Raw genomic sequence first — 16,752 nt, forward strand, 5'->3', positions numbered from 1 at the left:
TCGTTCGCACTGCAGAAAAGCCCATAGGAAAGGAGGAGGAGCTGTCAACGGGTATTCTAAGCTGAATGTGCTGCTCTCGTCAGATCGCGGCCGCCAGCCAGCTGAGGCCTGGCAAAGTACCAGTATGGGTGACCGGCTGGGAATGCCAGGTCCCGTTGACTTTTAAGGCCGTGAGTAGGTTTCTTTCCTTTTCGGAGGTGCGTTCGCACTGCAGAAAGCCCATAGGAAAGGAGGAGGAGCTGTCAACGGGCATTCTAAGCTGAATGTGCCTGCTCTCGTCAGATCGCGGCCGCCCAGCCAGCTTGAGGCCTGGCAAGTACCAGTATGGGTGACCGGCTGGGAATCCCAGGTCCCGTTGACTTTTAAGGCCGTGAGTAGGTTTCTTCCTTTTCGGAGGTGCGTTCGCACTGCAGAAAGCCCATAGGAAAGGAGGGAGGGAGCTGTCAACGGGCATTCTAAGCTGAATGTGCCTGCTCTCGTCAGATCGCGGCCGCCAGCCAGCTTGAGGCCTGACAAGTACCAGTATGGGTGACCGGCTGGGAATCCCAGGTCCCGTTGACTTTTAAGGCCGTGAGTAGGTTTCTTTCCTTTTCGGAGGTGCGTTCGCACTGCAGAAAGCCCATAGGAAAGGAGGAGGAGCTGTCAACGGGCATTCTAAGCTGAATGTGCCTGCTCTCGTCAGATCGCGGCCGCCAGCCAGCTTGAGGCCTGGCAAGTACCAGTATGGGTGAACGGCTGGGAATCCCAGGTCCCGTTGACTTTTAAGGCCGTGAGTAGGTTTCTTTCCTTTTCGGAGGTGCGTTCGCACTGCAGAAAGCCCGTAGGAAAGGAGGAGGAGCTGTCAACGGGCATTCTAAGCTGAATGTGCCTGCTCTCGTCAGATCGTGGCCGCCAGCCAGCTTGAGGCCTGGCAAGTACCAGTGTGGGTGACCGGCTGGGAATCCCAGGTCCCGTTGACTTTTAAGGCCGTGAGTAGGTTTCTTTCCTTTTCGGAGGTGCGTTCGCACTGCAGAAAGCCCATAGGAAAGGAGGAGGAGCTGTCAACGGGCATTCTAAGCTGAATGTGCCTGCTCTCGTCAGTTCGCGGCCGCCAGCCAGCTTGAGGCCTGACAAGTACCAGTATGGGTGACCGGCTGGGAATCCCAGGTCCCGTTGACTTTTAAGGCCGTGAGAGGTTTCTTTCCTTTTCGGAGGTGCGTTCGCACTGCAGAAAGCCCATAGGAAAGGAGGAGGAGCTGTCAACGGGCATTCTAAGCTGAATGTGCCTGCTCTCGTCAGATCGCGGCCGCCAGCCAGCTTGAGGCCTGGCAAGTACCAGTATGGGTGAACGGCTGGGAATCCCAGGTCCCGTTGACTTTTAAGGCCGTGAGTAGGTTTCTTTCCTTTTCGGAGGTGCGTTCGCACTGCAGAAAGCCCATAGGAAAGGAGGAGGAGCTGTCAACGGGCATTCTAAGCTGAATGTGCCTGCTCTCGTCAGATTGCGGCCGCCAGCCAGCTTGAGGCCTGGCAAGTACCAGTATGGGTGACCGGCTGGGAATCCCAGGTCCCGTTGACTTTTAAGGCCGTGAGTAGGTTTCTTTCCTTTTCGGAGGTGCGTTCGCACTGCAGAAAGCCCATAGGAAAGGAGGAGGAGCTGTCAACGGGCATTCTAAGCTGAATGTGCCTGCTCTCGTCAGATCGTGGCCGCCAGCCAGCTTGAGGCCTGGCAAGTACCAGTGTGGGTGACCGGCTGGGAATCCCAGGTCCCGTTGACTTTTAAGGCCGTGAGTAGGTTTCTTTCCTTTTCGGAGGTGCGTTCGCACTGCAGAAAGCCCATAGGAAAGGAGGAGGAGCTGTCAACGGGCATTCTAAGCTGAATGTGCCTGCTCTCGTCAGATCGTGGCCGCCAGCCAGCTTGAGGCCTGGCAAGTACCAGTGTGGGTGACCGGCTGGGAATCCCAGGTCCCGTTGACTTTTAAGGCCGTGAGTAGGTTTCTTTCCTTTTCGGAGGTGCGTTCGCACTGCAGAAAGCCCATAGGAAAGGAGGAGGAGCTGTCAACGGGCATTCTAAGCTGAATGTGCCTGCTCTCGTCAGTTCGCGGCCGCCAGCCAGCTTGAGGCCTGACAAGTACCAGTATGGGTGACCGGCTGGGAATCCCAGGTCCCGTTGACTTTTAAGGCCGTGAGTAGGTTTCTTTCCTTTTCGGAGGTGCGTTCGCACTGCAGAAAGCCCATAGGAAAGGAGGAGGAGCTGTCAACGGGCATTCTAAGCTGAATGTGCCTGCTCTCGTCAGATCGCGGCCGCCAGCCAGCTTGAGGCCTGGCAAGTACCAGTATGGGTGAACGGCTGGGAATCCCAGGTCCCGTTGACTTTTAAGGCCGTGAGTAGGTTTCTTTCCTTTTCGGAGGTGCGTTCGCACTGCAGAAAGCCCATAGGAAAGGAGGAGGAGCTGTCAACGGGCATTCTAAGCTGAATGTGCCTGCTCTCGTCAGATTGCGGCCGCCAGCCAGCTTGAGGCCTGGCAAGTACCAGTATGGGTGACCGGCTGGGAATCCCAGGTCCCGTTGACTTTTAAGGCCGTGAGTAGGTTTCTTTCCTTTTCGGAGGTGCGTTCGCACTGCAGAAAGCCCATAGGAAAGGAGGAGGAGCTGTCAACGGGCATTCTAAGCTGAATGTGCCTGCTCTCGTCAGATCGTGGCCGCCAGCCAGCTTGAGGCCTGGCAAGTACCAGTGTGGGTGACCGGCTGGGAATCCCAGGTCCCGTTGACTTTTAAGGCCGTGAGTAGGTTTCTTTCCTTTTCGGAGGTGCGTTCGCACTGCAGAAAGCCATAGGAAAGGAGGAGGAGCTGTCAACGGGAATTCTAAGCTGAATGTGCCTGCTCTCGTCAGTTCGCGGCCGCCAGCCAGCTTGAGGCCTGACAAGTACCAGTATGGGTGACCGGCTGGGAATCCCAGGTCCCGTTGACTTTTAAGGCCGTGAGTAGGTTTCTTTCCTTTTCGGAGGTGCGTTCGCACTGCAGAAAGCCCATAGGAAAGGAGGAGGAGCTGTCAACGGGCATTCTAAGCTGAATGTGCCTGCTCTCGTCAGATCGCGGCCGCCAGCCAGCTTGAGGCCTGGCAAGTACCAGTATGGGTGACCGGCTGGGAATCCCAGGTCCCGTTGACTTTTAAGGCCGTGAGTAGGTTTCTTTCCTTTTCGGAGGTGCGTTCGCACTGCAGAAAGCCCATAGGAAAGGAGGAGGAGCTGTCAACGGGCATTCTAAGCTGAATGTGCCTGCTCTCGTCAGATCGCGGCCGCCAGCCAGCTTGAGGCCTGGCAAGTACCAGTATGGGTGACGGCTGGGAATCCAGGTCCCGTTGACTTTTAAGGCCGTGAGTAGGTTTCTTTCCTTTTCGGAGGTGCGTTCGCACTGCAGAAAGCCCATAGGAAAGGAGGAGGAGCTGTCAACGGGCATTCTAAGCTGAATGTGCCTGCTCTCGTCAGATCGCGGCCGCCAGCCAGCTTGAGGCCTGGCAAGTACCAGTATGGGTGACCGGCTGGGAATCCCAGGTCCCGTTGACTTTTAAGGCCGTTAGTAGGTTTCTTTCCGTTTCGGAGGTGCGTTCGCACTGCAGAAAGCCCATAGGAAAGGAGGAGGAGCTGTCAACAGGCATTCTAAGCTGAATGTGCCTGCTCTCGTCAGATCGCTGGCGCCAGCCAGCTTGAGGCCTGGCAAGTACCAGTATGGGTGACCGGCTGGGAATCCCAGGTCCCGTTGACTTTTAAGGCCGTGAGTAGGTTTCTTTCCTTTTCGGAGGTGCGTTCGCACTGCAGAAAGCCCATAGGAAAGGAGGAGGAGCTGTCAACAGGCATTCTAAGCTGAATGTGCCTGCTCTCGTCAGATCGCGCCGCCAGCCAGCTTGAGGCCTGGCAAGTACCAGTATGGGTGACCGGCTGGGAATCCAGGTCCCGTTGACTTTTAAGGCCGTGAGTAGGTTTCTTTCCTTTTCGGAGGTGCGTTCGCACTGCAGAAAGCCCATAGGAAAGGAGGAGGAGCTGTCAACGGGCATTCTAAGCTGAATGTGCCTGCTCTCGTCAGATCGCGGCCGCCAGCCAGCTTGAGGCCTGGCAAGTACCAGTATGGGTGACCGGCTGGGAATCCCAGGTCCGTTGACTTTTAAGGCCGTGAGTAGGTTTCTTTCCTTTTCGAGGTGCGTTCGCACTGCAGAAAGCCATAGGAAAGGAGGAGGAGCTGTCAACGGGTATTCTAAGCTGAATGTGCCTGCTCTCGTCAGATCGCGGCCGCCAGCCAGCTTGAGGCCTGGCAAGTACCAGTATGGGTGACCGGCTGGGAATGCCAGGTCCCGTTGACTTTTAAGCCGTGAGTAGGTTTCTTTCCTTTTCGGAGGTGCGTTCGCACTGCAGAAAGCCCATAGGAAAGGAGAGGAGCTGTCAACGGGCATTCTAAGCTGAATGTGCCTGCTCTCGTCAGATCGCGGCCGCCAGCCAGCTTGAGGCCTGGCAAGTACCAGTATGGGTGACCGGCTGGGAATCCCAGGTCCCGTTGACTTTTAAGGCCGTGAGTAGGTTTCTTTCCTTTTCGGAGGTGCGTTCGCACTGCAGAAAGCCCATAGGAAAGGAGGAGGAGCTGTCAACGGGCATTCTAAGCTGAATGTGCCTGCTCTCGTCAGATCGTGGCCGCCAGCCAGCTTGAGGCCTGGCAAGTACCAGTGTGGGTGACCGGCTGGGAATCCCAGGTCCCGTTGACTTTTAAGGCCGTGAGTAGGTTTCTTTCCTTTTCGGAGGTGCGTTCGCACTGCAGAAAGCCCATAGGAAAGGAGGAGGAGCTGTCAACGGGCATTCTAAGCTGAATGTGCCTGCTCTCGTCAGATCGCGGCCGCCAGCCAGCTTGAGGCCTGACAAGTACCAGTATGGGTGACCGGCTGGGAATCCCAGGTCCCGTTGACTTTTAAGGCCGTGAGTAGGTTTCTTTCCTTTTCGGAGGTGCGTTCGCACTGCAGAAAGCCCATAGGAAAGGAGGAGGAGCTGTCAACGGGCATTCTAAGCTGAATGTGCCTGCTCTCGTCAGATCGCGGCCGCCAGCCAGCTTGAGGCCTGGCAAGTACCAGTATGGGTGAACGGCTGGGAATCCCAGGTCCCGTTGACTTTTAAGGCCGTGAGTAGGTTTCTTTCCTTTTCGGAGGTGCGTTCGCACTGCAGAAAGCCCATAGGAAAGGAGGAGGAGCTGTCAACGGGCATTCTAAGCTGAATGTGCCTGCTCTCGTCAGATCGTGGCCGCCAGCCAGCTTGAGGCCTGGCAAGTACCAGTGTGGGTGACCGGCTGGGAATCCCAGGTCCCGTTGACTTTTAAGGCCGTGAGTAGGTTTCTTTCCTTTTCGGAGGTGCGTTCGCACTGCAGAAAGCCCATAGGAAAGGAGGAGGAGCTGTCAACGGGCATTCTAAGCTGAATGTGCCTGCTCTCGTCAGTTCGCGGCCGCCAGCCAGCTTGAGGCCTGACAAGTACCAGTAAGGGTGACCGGCTGGGAATCCCAGGTCCCGTTGACTTTTAAGGCCGTGAGTAGGTTTCTTTCCTTTTCGGAGGTGCGTTCGCACTGCAGAAAGCCCATAGGAAAGGAGGAGGAGCTGTCAACGGGCATTCTAAGCTGAATGTGCCTGCTCTCGTCAGATCGCGGCCGCCAGCCAGCTTGAGGCCTGGCAAGTACCAGTATGGGTGAACGGCTGGGAATCCCAGGTCCCGTTGACTTTTAAGGCCGTGAGTAGGTTTCTTTCCTTTTCGGAGGTGCGTTCGCACTGCAGAAAGCCCATAGGAAAGGAGGAGGAGCTGTCAACGGGCATTCTAAGCTGAATGTGCCTGCTCTCGTCAGATTGCGGCCGCCAGCCAGCTTGAGGCCTGGCAAGTACCAGTATGGGTGACCGGCTGGGAATCCCAGGTCCCGTTGACTTTTAAGGCCGTGAGTAGGTTTCTTTCCTTTTCGGAGGTGCGTTCGCACTGCAGAAAGCCCATAGGAAAGGAGGAGGAGCTGTCAACGGGCATTCTAAGCTGAATGTGCCTGCTCTCGTCAGATCGTGGCCGCCAGCCAGCTTGAGGCCTGGCAAGTACCAGTGTGGGTGACCGGCTGGGAATCCCAGGTCCCGTTGACTTTTAAGGCCGTGAGTAGGTTTCTTTCCTTTTCGGAGGTGCGTTCGCACTGCAGAAAGCCCATAGGAAAGGAGGAGGAGCTGTCAACGGGCATTCTAAGCTGAATGTGCCTGCTCTCGTCAGTTCGCGGCCGCCAGCCAGCTTGAGGCCTGACAAGTACCAGTATGGGTGACCGGCTGGGAATCCCAGGTCCCGTTGACTTTTAAGGCCGTGAGTAGGTTTCTTTCCTTTTCGGAGGTGCGTTCGCACTGCAGAAAGCCCATAGGAAAGGAGGAGGAGCTGTCAACGGGCATTCTAAGCTGAATGTGCCTGCTCTCGTCAGATCGCGGCCGCCAGCCAGCTTGAGGCCTGGCAAGTACCAGTATGGGTGACCGGCTGGGAATCCCAGGTCCCGTTGACTTTTAAGGCCGTGAGTAGGTTTCTTTCCTTTTCGGAGGTGCGTTCGCACTGCAGAAAGCCCATAGGAAAGGAGGAGGAGCTGTCAACGGGCATTCTAAGCTGAATGTGCCTGCTCTCGTCAGATCGCGGCCGCCAGCCAGCTTGAGGCCTGGCAAGTACCAGTATGGGTGACCGGCTGGGAATCCCAGGTCCCGTTGACTTTTAAGGCCGTTAGTAGGTTTCTTTCCGTTTCGGAGGTGCGTTCGCACTGCAGAAAGCCCATAGGAAAGGAGGAGGAGCTGTCAACAGGCATTCTAAGCTGAATGTGCCTGCTCTCGTCAGATCGCGGCCGCCAGCCAGCTTGAGGCCTGGCAAGTACCAGTATGGGTGACCGGCTGGGAATCCCAGGTCCCGTTGACTTTTAAGGCCGTGAGTAGGTTTCTTTCCTTTTCGGAGGTGCGTTCGCACTGCAGAAAGCCCATAGGAAAGGAGGAGGAGCTGCCAACGGGCATTCTAAGCTGAATGTGCCTGCTCTCGTCAGATCGCGGCCGCCAGCCAGCTTGAGGCCTGGCAAGTACCAGTATGGGTGACTGGCTGGGAATCCCAGGTCCCGTTGACTTTTAAGGCCGTGAGTAGGTTTCTTTCCTTTTCGGAGGTGCGTTCGCACTGCAGAAAGCCCATAGGAAAGGAGGAGGAGCTGTCAACGGGCATTCTAAGCTGAATGTGCCTGCTCTCGTCAGATCGCGGCCGCCAGCCAGCTTGAGGCCTGGCAAGTACCAGTATGGGTGACCGGCTGGGAATCCCAGGTCCCGTTGACTTTTAAGGCCGTGAGTAGGTTTCTTTCCTTTTCGGAGGTGCGTTCGCACTGCAGAAAGCCCATAGGAAAGGAGGAGGAGCTGCCAACGGGCATTCTAAGCTGAATGTGCCTGCTCTCGTCAGATCGCGGCCGCCAGCCAGCTTGAGGCCTGGCAAGTACCAGTGTGGGTGACCGGCTGGGAATCCCAGGTCCCGTTGACTTTTAAGGCCGTGAGTAGGTTTCTTTCCTTTTCGGAGGTGCGTTCGCACTGCAGAAAGCCCATAGGAAAGGAGGAGGAGCTGCCAACGGGCATTCTAAGCTGAATGTGCCTGCTCTCGTCAGATCGCGGCCGCCAGCCAGCTTGAGGCCTGGCAAGTACCAGTATGGGTGACCGGCTGGGAATCCCAGGTCCCGTTGACTTTTAAGGCCGTGAGTAGGTTTCTTTCCTTTTCGGAGGTGCGTTCGCACTGCAGAAAGCCCATAGGAAAGGAGGAGGAGCTGTCAACGGGCATTCTAAGCTGAATGTGCCTGCTCTCGTCAGATCGCGGCCGCCACCCAGCTTGAGGCCTGGCAAGTACCAGTATGGGTGACCGGCTGGGAATCCCAGGTCCCGTTGACTTTTAAGGCCGTGAGTAGGTTTCTTTCCTTTTCGGAGGTGCGTTCGCACTGCAGAAAGCCCATAGGAAAGGAAGAGGAGCTGTCAACGGGTATTCTAAGCTGAATGTGCCTGCTCTCGTCAGATCGCGGCCGCCAGCCAGCTTGAGGCCTGGCAAGTACCAGTATGGGTGACCGGCTGGGAATCCCAGGTCCCGTTGACTTTTAAGGCCGTGAGTAGGTTTCTTTCCTTTTCGGAGGTGCGTTCGCACTGCAGAAAGCCCATAGGAAAGGAGGAGGAGCTGCCAACGGGCATTCTAAGCTGAATGTGCCTGCTCTCGTCAGATCGCGGCCGCCAGCCAGCTTGAGGCCTGGCAAGTACCAGTATGGGTGACCGGCTGGGAATCCCAGGTCCCGTTGACTTTTAAGGCCGTGAGTAGGTTTCTTTCCTTTTCGGAGGTGCGTTCGCACTGCAGAAAGCCCATAGGAAAGGAGGAGGAGCTGTCAACGGGCATTCTAAGCTGAATGTGCCTGCTCTCGTCAGATCGCGGCCGCCAGCCAGCTTGAGGCCTGGCAAGTACCAGTGTGGGTGACCGGCTGGGAATCCCAGGTCCCGTTGACTTTTAAGGCCGTGAGTAGGTTTCTTTCCTTTTCGGAGGTGCGTTCGCACTGCAGAAAGCCCATAGGAAAGGAGGAGGAGCTGCCAACGGGCATTCTAAGCTGAATGTGCCTGCTCTCGTCAGATCGCGGCCGCCAGCCAGCTTGAGGCCTGGCAAGTACCAGTATGGGTGACCGGCTGGGAATCCCAGGTCCCGTTGACTTTTAAGGCCGTGAGTAGGTTTCTTTCCTTTTCGGAGGTGCGTTCGCACTGCAGAAAGCCCATAGGAAAGGAGGAGGAGCTGTCAACGGGCATTCTAAGCTGAATGTGCCTGCTCTCGTCAGATCGCGGCCGCCAGCCAGCTTGAGGCCTGGCAAGTACCAGTATGGGTGACCGGCTGGGAATCCCAGGTCCCGTTGACTTTTAAGGCCGTGAGTAGGTTTCTTTCCTTTTCGGAGGTGCGTTCGCACTGCAGAAAGCCCATAGGAAAGGAGGAGGAGCTGTCAACGGGCATTCTAAGCTGAATGTGCCTGCTCTCGTCAGATCGCGGCCGCCAGCCAGCTTGAGGCCTGGCAAGTACCAGTATGGGTGACCGGCTGGGAATCCCAGGTCCCGTTGACTTTTAAGGCCGTGAGTAGGTTTCTTTCCTTTTCGGAGGTGCGTTCGCACTGCAGAAAGCCCATAGGAAAGGAGGAGGAGCTGTCAACGGGTATTCTAAGCTGAATGTGCCTGCTCTCGTCAGATCGTGGCCGCCAGCCAGCTTGAGGCCTGGCAAGTACCAGTGTGGGTGACCGGCTGGGAATCCCAGGTCCCGTTGACTTTTAAGGCCGTGAGTAGGTTTCTTTCCTTTTCGGAGGTGCGTTCGCACTGCAGAAAGCCCATAGGAAAGGAGGAGGAGCTGCCAACGGGCATTCTAAGCTGAATGTGCCTGCTCTCGTCAGATCGCGGCCGCCAGCCAGCTTGAGGCCTGACAAGTACCAGTATGGGTGACCGGCTGGGAATCCCAGGTCCCGTTGACTTTTAAGGCCGTGAGTAGGTTTCTTTCCTTTTCGGAGGTGCGTTCGCACTGCAGAAAGCCCATAGGAAAGGAGGAGGAGCTGTCAACGGGCATTCTAAGCTGAATGTGCCTGCTCTCGTCAGATCGCGGCCGCCAGCCAGCTTGAGGCCTGGCAAGTACCAGTATGGGTGACCGGCTGGGAATCCCAGGTCCCGTTGACTTTTAAGGCCGTGAGTAGGTTTCTTTCCTTTTCGGAGGTGCGTTCGCACTGCAGAAAGCCCATAGGAAAGGAGGAGGAGCTGTCAACGGGTATTCTAAGCTGAATGTGCCTGCTCTCGTCAGATCGCGGCCGCCAGCCAGCTTGAGGCCTGGCAAGTACCAGTGTGGGTGACCGGCTGGGAATCCCAGGTCCCGTTGACTTTTAAGGCCGTGAGTAGGTTTCTTTCCTTTTCGGAGGTGCGTTCGCACTGCAGAAAGCCCATAGGAAAGGAGGAGGAGCTGCCAACGGGCATTCTAAGCTGAATGTGCCTGCTCTCGTCAGATCGCGGCCGCCAGCCAGCTTGAGGCCTGACAAGTACCAGTATGGGTGACCGGCTGGGAATCCCAGGTCCCGTTGACTTTTAAGGCCGTGAGTAGGTTTCTTTCCTTTTCGGAGGTGCGTTCGCACTGCAGAAAGCCCATAGGAAAGGAGGAGGAGCTGTCAACGGGCATTCTAAGCTGAATGTGCCTGCTCTCGTCAGATCGCGGCCGCCAGCCAGCTTGAGGCCTGGCAAGTACCAGTATGGGTGAACGGCTGGGAATCCCAGGTCCCGTTGACTTTTAAGGCCGTGAGTAGGTTTCTTTCCTTTTCGGAGGTGCGTTCGCACTGCAGAAAGCCCATAGGAAAGAAGGAGGAGCTGTCAACGGGCATTCTAAGCTGAATGTGCCTGCTCTCGTCAGATCGTGGCCGCCAGCCAGCTTGAGGCCTGGCAAGTACCAGTGTGGGTGACCGGCTGGGAATCCCAGGTCCCGTTGACTTTTAAGGCCGTGAGTAGGTTTCTTTCCTTTTCGGAGGTGCGTTCGCACTGCAGAAAGCCCATAGGAAAGGAGGAGGAGCTGTCAACGGGCATTCTAAGCTGAATGTGCCTGCTCTCGTCAGATCGCGGCCGCCAGCCAGCTTGAGGCCTGGCAAGTACCAGTATGGGTGACCGGCTGGGAATCCCAGGTCCCGTTGACTTTTAAGGCCGTGAGTAGGTTTCTTTCCTTTTCGGAGGTGCGTTCGCACTGCAGAAAGCCCATAGGAAAGGAGGAGGAGCTGTCAACGGGCATTCTAAGCTGAATGTGCCTGCTCTCGTCAGATCGCGGCCGCCAGCCAGCTTGAGGCCTGGCAAGTACCAGTATGGGTGACCGGCTGGGAATCCCAGGTCCCGTTGACTTTTAAGGCCGTTAGTAGGTTTCTTTCCGTTTCGGAGGTGCGTTCGCACTGCAGAAAGCCCATAGGAAAGGAGGAGGAGCTGTCAACAGGCATTCTAAGCTGAATGTGCCTGCTCTCGTCAGATCGCGGCCGCCAGCCAGCTTGAGGCCTGGCAAGTACCAGTATGGGTGACCGGCTGGGAATCCCAGGTCCCGTTGACTTTTAAGGCCGTGAGTAGGTTTCTTTCCTTTTCGGAGGTGCGTTCGCACTGCAGAAAGCCCATAGGAAAGGAGGAGGAGCTGCCAACGGGCATTCTAAGCTGAATGTGCCTGCTCTCGTCAGATCGCGGCCGCCAGCCAGCTTGAGGCCTGGCAAGTACCAGTATGGGTGACTGGCTGGGAATCCCAGGTCCCGTTGACTTTTAAGGCCGTGAGTAGGTTTCTTTCCTTTTCGGAGGTGCGTTCGCACTGCAGAAAGCCCATAGGAAAGGAGGAGGAGCTGTCAACGGGCATTCTAAGCTGAATGTGCCTGCTCTCGTCAGATCGCGGCCGCCAGCCAGCTTGAGGCCTGGCAAGTACCAGTATGGGTGACCGGCTGGGAATCCCAGGTCCCGTTGACTTTTAAGGCCGTGAGTAGGTTTCTTTCCTTTTCGGAGGTGCGTTCGCACTGCAGAAAGCCCATAGGAAAGGAGGAGGAGCTGCCAACGGGCATTCTAAGCTGAATGTGCCTGCTCTCGTCAGATCGCGGCCGCCAGCCAGCTTGAGGCCTGGCAAGTACCAGTGTGGGTGACCGGCTGGGAATCCCAGGTCCCGTTGACTTTTAAGGCCGTGAGTAGGTTTCTTTCCTTTTCGGAGGTGCGTTCGCACTGCAGAAAGCCCATAGGAAAGGAGGAGGAGCTGCCAACGGGCATTCTAAGCTGAATGTGCCTGCTCTCGTCAGATCGCGGCCGCCAGCCAGCTTGAGGCCTGGCAAGTACCAGTATGGGTGACCGGCTGGGAATCCCAGGTCCCGTTGACTTTTAAGGCCGTGAGTAGGTTTCTTTCCTTTTCGGAGGTGCGTTCGCACTGCAGAAAGCCCATAGGAAAGGAGGAGGAGCTGTCAACGGGCATTCTAAGCTGAATGTGCCTGCTCTCGTCAGATCGCGGCCGCCAGCCAGCTTGAGGCCTGGCAAGTACCAGTATGGGTGACCGGCTGGGAATCCCAGGTCCCGTTGACTTTTAAGGCCGTGAGTAGGTTTCTTTCCTTTTCGGAGGTGCGTTCGCACTGCAGAAAGCCCATAGGAAAGGAAGAGGAGCTGTCAACGGGTATTCTAAGCTGAATGTGCCTGCTCTCGTCAGATCGCGGCCGCCAGCCAGCTTGAGGCCTGGCAAGTACCAGTATGGGTGACCGGCTGGGAATCCCAGGTCCCGTTGACTTTTAAGGCCGTGAGTAGGTTTCTTTCCTTTTCGGAGGTGCGTTCGCACTGCAGAAAGCCCATAGGAAAGGAGGAGGAGCTGCCAACGGGCATTCTAAGCTGAATGTGCCTGCTCTCGTCAGATCGCGGCCGCCAGCCAGCTTGAGGCCTGGCAAGTACCAGTATGGGTGACCGGCTGGGAATCCCAGGTCCCGTTGACTTTTAAGGCCGTGAGTAGGTTTCTTTCCTTTTCGGAGGTGCGTTCGCACTGCAGAAAGCCCATAGGAAAGGAGGAGGAGCTGTCAACGGGCATTCTAAGCTGAATGTGCCTGCTCTCGTCAGATCGCGGCCGCCAGCCAGCTTGAGGCCTGGCAAGTACCAGTGTGGGTGACCGGCTGGGAATCCCAGGTCCCGTTGACTTTTAAGGCCGTGAGTAGGTTTCTTTCCTTTTCGGAGGTGCGTTCGCACTGCAGAAAGCCCATAGGAAAGGAGGAGGAGCTGCCAACGGGCATTCTAAGCTGAATGTGCCTGCTCTCGTCAGATCGCGGCCGCCAGCCAGCTTGAGGCCTGGCAAGTACCAGTATGGGTGACCGGCTGGGAATCCCAGGTCCCGTTGACTTTTAAGGCCGTGAGTAGGTTTCTTTCCTTTTCGGAGGTGCGTTCGCACTGCAGAAAGCCCATAGGAAAGGAGGAGGAGCTGTCAACGGGCATTCTAAGCTGAATGTGCCTGCTCTCGTCAGATCGCGGCCGCCAGCCAGCTTGAGGCCTGGCAAGTACCAGTATGGGTGACCGGCTGGGAATCCCAGGTCCCGTTGACTTTTAAGGCCGTGAGTAGGTTTCTTTCCTTTTCGGAGGTGCGTTCGCACTGCAGAAAGCCCATAGGAAAGGAGGAGGAGCTGTCAACGGGCATTCTAAGCTGAATGTGCCTGCTCTCGTCAGATCGCGGCCGCCAGCCAGCTTGAGGCCTGGCAAGTACCAGTATGGGTGACCGGCTGGGAATCCCAGGTCCCGTTGACTTTTAAGGCCGTGAGTAGGTTTCTTTCCTTTTCGGAGGTGCGTTCGCACTGCAGAAAGCCCATAGGAAAGGAGGAGGAGCTGTCAACGGGTATTCTAAGCTGAATGTGCCTGCTCTCGTCAGATCGCGGCCGCCAGCCAGCTTGAGGCCTGGCAAGTACCAGTGTGGGTGACCGGCTGGGAATCCCAGGTCCCGTTGACTTTTAAGGCCGTGAGTAGGTTTCTTTCCTTTTCGGAGGTGCGTTCGCACTGCAGAAAGCCCATAGGAAAGGAGGAGGAGCTGCCAACGGGCATTCTAAGCTGAATGTGCCTGCTCTCGTCAGATCGCGGCCGCCAGCCAGCTTGAGGCCTGGCAAGTACCAGTATGGGTGACCGGCTGGGAATCCCAGGTCCCGTTGACTTTTAAGGCCGTGAGTAGGTTTCTTTCCTTTTCGGAGGTGCGTTCGCACTGCAGAAAGCCCATAGGAAAGGAGGAGGAGCTGTCAACGGGCATTCTAAGCTGAATGTGCCTGCTCTCGTCAGATCGCGGCCGCCAGCCAGCTTGAGGCCTGGCAAGTACCAGTATGGGTGACCGGCTGGGAATCCCAGGTCCCGTTGACTTTTAAGGCCGTGAGTAGGTTTCTTTCCTTTTCGGAGGTGCGTTCGCACTGCAGAAAGCCCATAGGAAAGGAGGAGGAGCTGTCAACGGGCATTCTAAGCTGAATGTGCCTGCTCTCGTCAGATCGCGGCCGCCAGCCAGCTTGAGGCCTGGCAAGTACCAGTATGGGTGACCGGCTGGGAATCCCAGGTCCCGTTGACTTTTAAGGCCGTGAGTAGGTTTCTTTCCTTTTCGGAGGTGCGTTCGCACTGCAGAAAGCCCATAGGAAAGGAGGAGGAGCTGTCAACGGGTATTCTAAGCTGAATGTGCCTGCTCTCGTCAGATCGCGGCCGCCAGCCAGCTTGAGGCCTGGCAAGTACCAGTGTGGGTGACCGGCTGGGAATCCCAGGTCCCGTTGACTTTTAAGGCCGTGAGTAGGTTTCTTTCCTTTTCGGAGGTGCGTTCGCACTGCAGAAAGCCCATAGGAAAGGAGGAGGAGCTGCCAACGGGCATTCTAAGCTGAATGTGCCTGCTCTCGTCAGATCGCGGCCGCCAGCCAGCTTGAGGCCTGGCAAGTACCAGTATGGGTGACCGGCTGGGAATCCCAGGTCCCGTTGACTTTTAAGGCCGTGAGTAGGTTTCTTTCCTTTTCGGAGGTGCGTTCGCACTGCAGAAAGCCCATAGGAAAGGAGGAGGAGCTGTCAACGGGCATTCTAAGCTGAATGTGCCTGCTCTCGTCAGATCGTGGCCGCCAGCCAGCTTGAGGCCTGGCAAGTACCAGTGTGGGTGACCGGCTGGGAATCCCAGGTCCCGTTGACTTTTAAGGCCGTGAGTAGGTTTCTTTCCTTTTCGGAGGTGCGTTCGCACTGCAGAAAGCCCATAGGAAAGGAGGAGGAGCTGTCAACGGGCATTCTAAGCTGAATGTGCCTGCTCTCGTCAGATCGCGGCCGCCAGCCAGCTTGAGGCCTGACAAGTACCAGTATGGGTGACCGGCTGGGAATCCCAGGTCCCGTTGACTTTTAAGGCCGTGAGTAGGTTTCTTTCCTTTTCGGAGGTGCGTTCGCACTGCAGAAAGCCCATAGGAAAGGAGGAGGAGCTGTCAACGGGCATTCTAAGCTGAATGTGCCTGCTCTCGTCAGATCGCGGCCGCCAGCCAGCTTGAGGCCTGGCAAGTACCAGTATGGGTGAACGGCTGGGAATCCCAGGTCCCGTTGACTTTTAAGGCCGTGAGTAGGTTTCTTTCCTTTTCGGAGGTGCGTTCGCACTGCAGAAAGCCCATAGGAAAGGAGGAGGAGCTGTCAACGGGCATTCTAAGCTGAATGTGCCTGCTCTCGTCAGATCGTGGCCGCCAGCCAGCTTGAGGCCTGGCAAGTACCAGTGTGGGTGACCGGCTGGGAATCCCAGGTCCCGTTGACTTTTAAGGCCGTGAGTAGGTTTCTTTCCTTTTCGGAGGTGCGTTCGCACTGCAGAAAGCCCATAGGAAAGGAGGAGGAGCTGTCAACGGGCATTCTAAGCTGAATGTGCCTGCTCTCGTCAGTTCGCGGCCGCCAGCCAGCTTGAGGCCTGACAAGTACCAGTATGGGTGACCGGCTGGGAATCCCAGGTCCCGTTGACTTTTAAGGCCGTGAGTAGGTTTCTTTCCTTTTCGGAGGTGCGTTCGCACTGCAGAAAGCCCATAGGAAAGGAGGAGGAGCTGTCAACGGGCATTCTAAGCTGAATGTGCCTGCTCTCGTCAGATCGCGGCCGCCAGCCAGCTTGAGGCCTGGCAAGTACCAGTATGGGTGAACGGCTGGGAATCCCAGGTCCTGTTGACTTTTAAGGCCGTGAGTAGGTTTCTTTCCTTTTCGGAGGTGCGTTCGCACTGCAGAAAGCCCATAGGAAAGGAGGAGGAGCTGTCAACGGGCATTCTAAGCTGAATGTGCCTGCTCTCGTCAGATTGCGGCCGCCAGCCAGCTTGAGGCCTGGCAAGTACCAGTATGGGTGACCGGCTGGGAATCCCAGGTCCCGTTGACTTTTAAGGCCGTGAGTAGGTTTCTTTCCTTTTCGGAGGTGCGTTCGCACTGCAGAAAGCCCATAGGAAAGGAGGAGGAGCTGTCAACGGGCATTCTAAGCTGAATGTGCCTGCTCTCGTCAGATCGCGGCCGCCAGCCAGCTTGAGGCCTGGCAAGTACCAGTATGGGTGACCGGCTGGGAATCCCAGGTCTCGTTGACTTTTAAGGCCGTGAGTAGGTGTCTTTCCTTTTCGGAGGTGCGTTCGCACTGCACAAAGCCCATAGGAAAGGAGGAGGAGCTGTCAACGGGCATTCTAAGCTGAATGTGCCTGCTCTCGTCAGATCGCGGCCGCCAGCCAGCTTGAGGCCTGGCAAGTACCAGTATGGGTGACCGGCTGGGAATCCCAGGTCCCGTTGACTTTTAAGGCCGTGAGTAGGTTTCTTTCCTTTTCGGAGGTGCGTTCGCACTGCAGAAAGCCCATAGGAAAGGAGAAGGAGCTGTCAACGGGCATTCTAAGCTGAATGTGCCTGCTCTCGTCAGATCGCGGCCGCCAGCCAGCTTGAGGCCTGGCAAGTACCAGTATGGGTGACCGGCTGGGAATCCCAGGTCCCGTTGACTTTTAAGGCCGTGAGTAGGTTTCTTTCCTTTTCGGAGGTGCGTTCGCACTGCAGAAAGCCCATAGGAAAGGAGGAGGAGCTGCCAACGGGCATTCTAAGCTGAATGTGCCTGCTCTCGTCAGATCGCGGCCGCCAGCCAGCTTGAGGCCTGGCAAGTACCAGTATGGGTGACCGGCTGGGAATCCCAGGTCCCGTTGACTTTTAAGGCCGTGAGTAGGTTTCTTTCCTTTTCGGAGGTGCGTTCGCACTGCAGAAAGCCCATAGGAAGGGAGGAGGAGCTGCC

At 56.6% G+C, this 16,752-nt stretch overlaps 79 pseudogenes; all 79 read left to right on the forward strand.

Moving 5' to 3' along the window:
- The first annotated feature begins 241 nt into the window (after positions 1-241).
- LOC136603791 (5S ribosomal RNA) lies at positions 242-361 on the forward strand (annotated as a pseudogene).
- Positions 362-442: 81 nt separating this feature from the next.
- Positions 443-561, forward strand: LOC136603745 (5S ribosomal RNA; annotated as a pseudogene).
- Positions 562-641: 80 nt separating this feature from the next.
- LOC136603853 (5S ribosomal RNA) lies at positions 642-760 on the forward strand (annotated as a pseudogene).
- An 80-nt stretch (positions 761-840) lies between these two features.
- On the forward strand, positions 841-959 carry LOC136603815 (5S ribosomal RNA; annotated as a pseudogene).
- An 80-nt stretch (positions 960-1,039) lies between these two features.
- LOC136603837 (5S ribosomal RNA) lies at positions 1,040-1,158 on the forward strand (annotated as a pseudogene).
- A 79-nt stretch (positions 1,159-1,237) lies between these two features.
- On the forward strand, positions 1,238-1,356 carry LOC136603854 (5S ribosomal RNA; annotated as a pseudogene).
- An 80-nt stretch (positions 1,357-1,436) lies between these two features.
- Positions 1,437-1,555, forward strand: LOC136603799 (5S ribosomal RNA; annotated as a pseudogene).
- An 80-nt stretch (positions 1,556-1,635) lies between these two features.
- Positions 1,636-1,754, forward strand: LOC136603816 (5S ribosomal RNA; annotated as a pseudogene).
- Positions 1,755-1,834: 80 nt separating this feature from the next.
- LOC136603817 (5S ribosomal RNA) lies at positions 1,835-1,953 on the forward strand (annotated as a pseudogene).
- An 80-nt stretch (positions 1,954-2,033) lies between these two features.
- Positions 2,034-2,152, forward strand: LOC136603838 (5S ribosomal RNA; annotated as a pseudogene).
- An 80-nt stretch (positions 2,153-2,232) lies between these two features.
- Positions 2,233-2,351, forward strand: LOC136603855 (5S ribosomal RNA; annotated as a pseudogene).
- An 80-nt stretch (positions 2,352-2,431) lies between these two features.
- On the forward strand, positions 2,432-2,550 carry LOC136603800 (5S ribosomal RNA; annotated as a pseudogene).
- Positions 2,551-2,630: 80 nt separating this feature from the next.
- Positions 2,631-2,749, forward strand: LOC136603818 (5S ribosomal RNA; annotated as a pseudogene).
- A 79-nt stretch (positions 2,750-2,828) lies between these two features.
- LOC136603869 (5S ribosomal RNA) lies at positions 2,829-2,947 on the forward strand (annotated as a pseudogene).
- Positions 2,948-3,027: 80 nt separating this feature from the next.
- On the forward strand, positions 3,028-3,146 carry LOC136603785 (5S ribosomal RNA; annotated as a pseudogene).
- A 277-nt stretch (positions 3,147-3,423) lies between these two features.
- Positions 3,424-3,542, forward strand: LOC136603797 (5S ribosomal RNA; annotated as a pseudogene).
- An 80-nt stretch (positions 3,543-3,622) lies between these two features.
- On the forward strand, positions 3,623-3,741 carry LOC136603870 (5S ribosomal RNA; annotated as a pseudogene).
- Positions 3,742-4,214: 473 nt separating this feature from the next.
- On the forward strand, positions 4,215-4,333 carry LOC136603767 (5S ribosomal RNA; annotated as a pseudogene).
- A 78-nt stretch (positions 4,334-4,411) lies between these two features.
- On the forward strand, positions 4,412-4,530 carry LOC136603809 (5S ribosomal RNA; annotated as a pseudogene).
- Positions 4,531-4,610: 80 nt separating this feature from the next.
- Positions 4,611-4,729, forward strand: LOC136603819 (5S ribosomal RNA; annotated as a pseudogene).
- Positions 4,730-4,809: 80 nt separating this feature from the next.
- Positions 4,810-4,928, forward strand: LOC136603747 (5S ribosomal RNA; annotated as a pseudogene).
- An 80-nt stretch (positions 4,929-5,008) lies between these two features.
- Positions 5,009-5,127, forward strand: LOC136603857 (5S ribosomal RNA; annotated as a pseudogene).
- Positions 5,128-5,207: 80 nt separating this feature from the next.
- On the forward strand, positions 5,208-5,326 carry LOC136603820 (5S ribosomal RNA; annotated as a pseudogene).
- A 279-nt stretch (positions 5,327-5,605) lies between these two features.
- Positions 5,606-5,724, forward strand: LOC136603858 (5S ribosomal RNA; annotated as a pseudogene).
- Positions 5,725-5,804: 80 nt separating this feature from the next.
- On the forward strand, positions 5,805-5,923 carry LOC136603802 (5S ribosomal RNA; annotated as a pseudogene).
- An 80-nt stretch (positions 5,924-6,003) lies between these two features.
- Positions 6,004-6,122, forward strand: LOC136603822 (5S ribosomal RNA; annotated as a pseudogene).
- Positions 6,123-6,202: 80 nt separating this feature from the next.
- On the forward strand, positions 6,203-6,321 carry LOC136603839 (5S ribosomal RNA; annotated as a pseudogene).
- Positions 6,322-6,401: 80 nt separating this feature from the next.
- LOC136603821 (5S ribosomal RNA) lies at positions 6,402-6,520 on the forward strand (annotated as a pseudogene).
- An 80-nt stretch (positions 6,521-6,600) lies between these two features.
- On the forward strand, positions 6,601-6,719 carry LOC136603835 (5S ribosomal RNA; annotated as a pseudogene).
- An 80-nt stretch (positions 6,720-6,799) lies between these two features.
- Positions 6,800-6,918, forward strand: LOC136603833 (5S ribosomal RNA; annotated as a pseudogene).
- An 80-nt stretch (positions 6,919-6,998) lies between these two features.
- LOC136603851 (5S ribosomal RNA) lies at positions 6,999-7,117 on the forward strand (annotated as a pseudogene).
- An 80-nt stretch (positions 7,118-7,197) lies between these two features.
- Positions 7,198-7,316, forward strand: LOC136603847 (5S ribosomal RNA; annotated as a pseudogene).
- Positions 7,317-7,396: 80 nt separating this feature from the next.
- Positions 7,397-7,515, forward strand: LOC136603795 (5S ribosomal RNA; annotated as a pseudogene).
- Positions 7,516-7,595: 80 nt separating this feature from the next.
- Positions 7,596-7,714, forward strand: LOC136603771 (5S ribosomal RNA; annotated as a pseudogene).
- An 80-nt stretch (positions 7,715-7,794) lies between these two features.
- LOC136603739 (5S ribosomal RNA) lies at positions 7,795-7,913 on the forward strand (annotated as a pseudogene).
- An 80-nt stretch (positions 7,914-7,993) lies between these two features.
- LOC136603752 (5S ribosomal RNA) lies at positions 7,994-8,112 on the forward strand (annotated as a pseudogene).
- Positions 8,113-8,192: 80 nt separating this feature from the next.
- Positions 8,193-8,311, forward strand: LOC136603772 (5S ribosomal RNA; annotated as a pseudogene).
- Positions 8,312-8,391: 80 nt separating this feature from the next.
- LOC136603740 (5S ribosomal RNA) lies at positions 8,392-8,510 on the forward strand (annotated as a pseudogene).
- Positions 8,511-8,590: 80 nt separating this feature from the next.
- On the forward strand, positions 8,591-8,709 carry LOC136603774 (5S ribosomal RNA; annotated as a pseudogene).
- An 80-nt stretch (positions 8,710-8,789) lies between these two features.
- On the forward strand, positions 8,790-8,908 carry LOC136603859 (5S ribosomal RNA; annotated as a pseudogene).
- An 80-nt stretch (positions 8,909-8,988) lies between these two features.
- Positions 8,989-9,107, forward strand: LOC136603871 (5S ribosomal RNA; annotated as a pseudogene).
- Positions 9,108-9,187: 80 nt separating this feature from the next.
- Positions 9,188-9,306, forward strand: LOC136603849 (5S ribosomal RNA; annotated as a pseudogene).
- An 80-nt stretch (positions 9,307-9,386) lies between these two features.
- On the forward strand, positions 9,387-9,505 carry LOC136603806 (5S ribosomal RNA; annotated as a pseudogene).
- An 80-nt stretch (positions 9,506-9,585) lies between these two features.
- Positions 9,586-9,704, forward strand: LOC136603874 (5S ribosomal RNA; annotated as a pseudogene).
- Positions 9,705-9,784: 80 nt separating this feature from the next.
- Positions 9,785-9,903, forward strand: LOC136603762 (5S ribosomal RNA; annotated as a pseudogene).
- An 80-nt stretch (positions 9,904-9,983) lies between these two features.
- Positions 9,984-10,102, forward strand: LOC136603807 (5S ribosomal RNA; annotated as a pseudogene).
- An 80-nt stretch (positions 10,103-10,182) lies between these two features.
- Positions 10,183-10,301, forward strand: LOC136603860 (5S ribosomal RNA; annotated as a pseudogene).
- Positions 10,302-10,381: 80 nt separating this feature from the next.
- Positions 10,382-10,500, forward strand: LOC136603824 (5S ribosomal RNA; annotated as a pseudogene).
- An 80-nt stretch (positions 10,501-10,580) lies between these two features.
- LOC136603875 (5S ribosomal RNA) lies at positions 10,581-10,699 on the forward strand (annotated as a pseudogene).
- An 80-nt stretch (positions 10,700-10,779) lies between these two features.
- On the forward strand, positions 10,780-10,898 carry LOC136603749 (5S ribosomal RNA; annotated as a pseudogene).
- Positions 10,899-10,978: 80 nt separating this feature from the next.
- On the forward strand, positions 10,979-11,097 carry LOC136603836 (5S ribosomal RNA; annotated as a pseudogene).
- Positions 11,098-11,177: 80 nt separating this feature from the next.
- On the forward strand, positions 11,178-11,296 carry LOC136603852 (5S ribosomal RNA; annotated as a pseudogene).
- An 80-nt stretch (positions 11,297-11,376) lies between these two features.
- LOC136603876 (5S ribosomal RNA) lies at positions 11,377-11,495 on the forward strand (annotated as a pseudogene).
- An 80-nt stretch (positions 11,496-11,575) lies between these two features.
- On the forward strand, positions 11,576-11,694 carry LOC136603796 (5S ribosomal RNA; annotated as a pseudogene).
- Positions 11,695-11,774: 80 nt separating this feature from the next.
- LOC136603775 (5S ribosomal RNA) lies at positions 11,775-11,893 on the forward strand (annotated as a pseudogene).
- Positions 11,894-11,973: 80 nt separating this feature from the next.
- On the forward strand, positions 11,974-12,092 carry LOC136603877 (5S ribosomal RNA; annotated as a pseudogene).
- Positions 12,093-12,172: 80 nt separating this feature from the next.
- Positions 12,173-12,291, forward strand: LOC136603753 (5S ribosomal RNA; annotated as a pseudogene).
- Positions 12,292-12,371: 80 nt separating this feature from the next.
- Positions 12,372-12,490, forward strand: LOC136603776 (5S ribosomal RNA; annotated as a pseudogene).
- Positions 12,491-12,570: 80 nt separating this feature from the next.
- LOC136603741 (5S ribosomal RNA) lies at positions 12,571-12,689 on the forward strand (annotated as a pseudogene).
- An 80-nt stretch (positions 12,690-12,769) lies between these two features.
- On the forward strand, positions 12,770-12,888 carry LOC136603777 (5S ribosomal RNA; annotated as a pseudogene).
- Positions 12,889-12,968: 80 nt separating this feature from the next.
- LOC136603879 (5S ribosomal RNA) lies at positions 12,969-13,087 on the forward strand (annotated as a pseudogene).
- Positions 13,088-13,167: 80 nt separating this feature from the next.
- LOC136603880 (5S ribosomal RNA) lies at positions 13,168-13,286 on the forward strand (annotated as a pseudogene).
- An 80-nt stretch (positions 13,287-13,366) lies between these two features.
- LOC136603763 (5S ribosomal RNA) lies at positions 13,367-13,485 on the forward strand (annotated as a pseudogene).
- Positions 13,486-13,565: 80 nt separating this feature from the next.
- LOC136603778 (5S ribosomal RNA) lies at positions 13,566-13,684 on the forward strand (annotated as a pseudogene).
- Positions 13,685-13,764: 80 nt separating this feature from the next.
- LOC136603882 (5S ribosomal RNA) lies at positions 13,765-13,883 on the forward strand (annotated as a pseudogene).
- Positions 13,884-13,963: 80 nt separating this feature from the next.
- On the forward strand, positions 13,964-14,082 carry LOC136603883 (5S ribosomal RNA; annotated as a pseudogene).
- An 80-nt stretch (positions 14,083-14,162) lies between these two features.
- LOC136603764 (5S ribosomal RNA) lies at positions 14,163-14,281 on the forward strand (annotated as a pseudogene).
- Positions 14,282-14,361: 80 nt separating this feature from the next.
- LOC136603780 (5S ribosomal RNA) lies at positions 14,362-14,480 on the forward strand (annotated as a pseudogene).
- Positions 14,481-14,560: 80 nt separating this feature from the next.
- On the forward strand, positions 14,561-14,679 carry LOC136603825 (5S ribosomal RNA; annotated as a pseudogene).
- Positions 14,680-14,759: 80 nt separating this feature from the next.
- Positions 14,760-14,878, forward strand: LOC136603748 (5S ribosomal RNA; annotated as a pseudogene).
- An 80-nt stretch (positions 14,879-14,958) lies between these two features.
- LOC136603861 (5S ribosomal RNA) lies at positions 14,959-15,077 on the forward strand (annotated as a pseudogene).
- Positions 15,078-15,157: 80 nt separating this feature from the next.
- On the forward strand, positions 15,158-15,276 carry LOC136603826 (5S ribosomal RNA; annotated as a pseudogene).
- Positions 15,277-15,356: 80 nt separating this feature from the next.
- LOC136603840 (5S ribosomal RNA) lies at positions 15,357-15,475 on the forward strand (annotated as a pseudogene).
- Positions 15,476-15,555: 80 nt separating this feature from the next.
- Positions 15,556-15,674, forward strand: LOC136603865 (5S ribosomal RNA; annotated as a pseudogene).
- Positions 15,675-15,754: 80 nt separating this feature from the next.
- LOC136603803 (5S ribosomal RNA) lies at positions 15,755-15,873 on the forward strand (annotated as a pseudogene).
- Positions 15,874-15,953: 80 nt separating this feature from the next.
- LOC136603754 (5S ribosomal RNA) lies at positions 15,954-16,072 on the forward strand (annotated as a pseudogene).
- An 80-nt stretch (positions 16,073-16,152) lies between these two features.
- On the forward strand, positions 16,153-16,271 carry LOC136603884 (5S ribosomal RNA; annotated as a pseudogene).
- Positions 16,272-16,351: 80 nt separating this feature from the next.
- LOC136603885 (5S ribosomal RNA) lies at positions 16,352-16,470 on the forward strand (annotated as a pseudogene).
- An 80-nt stretch (positions 16,471-16,550) lies between these two features.
- Positions 16,551-16,669, forward strand: LOC136603781 (5S ribosomal RNA; annotated as a pseudogene).
- The last annotated feature ends 83 nt before the right edge of the window (positions 16,670-16,752 follow it).

The sequence above is a fragment of the Eleutherodactylus coqui genome, unplaced genomic scaffold (genome assembly GCF_035609145.1).
Source record: "Eleutherodactylus coqui strain aEleCoq1 unplaced genomic scaffold, aEleCoq1.hap1 HAP1_SCAFFOLD_683, whole genome shotgun sequence".
Lineage (NCBI taxonomy): Eukaryota > Metazoa > Chordata > Amphibia > Anura > Eleutherodactylidae > Eleutherodactylus > Eleutherodactylus coqui.